This window comes from Octopus bimaculoides, chromosome 2, assembly GCF_001194135.2.
Source record: "Octopus bimaculoides isolate UCB-OBI-ISO-001 chromosome 2, ASM119413v2, whole genome shotgun sequence".
NCBI lineage: Eukaryota > Metazoa > Mollusca > Cephalopoda > Octopoda > Octopodidae > Octopus > Octopus bimaculoides.
The window spans coordinates 58,046,512-58,047,707 of record NC_068982.1 but is presented as its reverse complement, the minus strand read 5'-3'; the positions used below and the strand labels follow the sequence as shown (position 1 = coordinate 58,047,707).

Below are 1,196 nucleotides of genomic sequence, written 5' to 3'. Positions count from 1 at the left end.
CACGGTTGTAAGTTCGATGCTCTAACCACTGAGCTATGTGCCTTCACACACACACATATATATACATACATACATACATACATACATACTTATGACAGGCTCTTTTCAGTTTCCACCTACCAAATCCACTCACAAGGCTTTAATCAATTCGAGGCTATAGAAGAAGACACTTTCCCAAGGTGCCACACAGTGGGACTGAACCCAGAATCATGTAGTTGAAAAGCAAGCTTCTCACCACACATCCACACCTGTGCCTATTAACATTTCTGTTTGTTTCTCCCTTTTTTTCCTACATCAGTTTCTTTCTATCTTTCTTGTTTTGACCTATCCCTCATTTAAAACAGAATTTTCTCATTGTTTACACCTGCCTCCTCTTTTCCATACCTATGTACCTATCTACTTACATACCTAGACAAATACAGGTACATCAAGTATCTTTTATCTGTTATTCTTTTACTTGTTTCAGTCATTAGACTGCTATCATGCTGGGGCACTACCTTGAAGTATTCTTATTGACTCCATTACTTTACTTTTTAAAGCCTAGTACTTTTTCTATCAGTCTCTTTTGCTGAACTGCTAACTTACAGGTACATAAACACACCAACATCAGTTGTAAAGTGGTGGCATGGAACAAACAAAGACACATACACATATATATTTAATGCACAATATGTGTATTTATATAATCCTGTGGTGATCAGAAAAGAGCTCCTATGGTGGACCAGGCTACAAACCAATAGTAAACCAATATGTAGGAGTGTAATGCAGAGTCCAATGGAGTTGAAATTCAGTAAATCCAATCAACTATTGAAATAGATGTATTCATCGTGTGGTAAGTAGCTTGCTTACCAACCACATGGTTCCGGGTTCAGTCCCACTGCATGGCATCTTGGACAAGTGTCTTCTACTATAGCCTCGGGCCGACCAAAGCTTTGTGAGTGGAATTGGTAGATGGAAACTGAAAGAAGCCCGTCGTATATATGTATATATATATATATGTGTGTGTGTGTGTCTGTGTTTGTCCCCCTAGCATTGCTTGACAACCGATGCTGGTGTGTTTATGTCCCCCGTCACTTAGCGGTTCGGCAAAAGAAGCCGATAGAATAAGTACTAGGCTTACAAAGAATAAGTTCCAGGGTCGATTTCTTCATCTAAAGGCGGTGCTCCAGCATGGCCGCAGTCAAATGACTGAAACA

At 39.8% G+C, this 1,196-nt stretch overlaps 1 protein-coding gene across 3 annotated transcripts in view; it reads left to right on the top strand.

Annotated features, from left to right (window-relative positions):
• Positions 1 to 1,196, top strand: part of LOC106876256 (centlein-like) — a 367,586-nt gene that overhangs the window by 82,525 nt on the left and 283,865 nt on the right. The gene's annotated exons all lie outside the window — the stretch shown is intronic.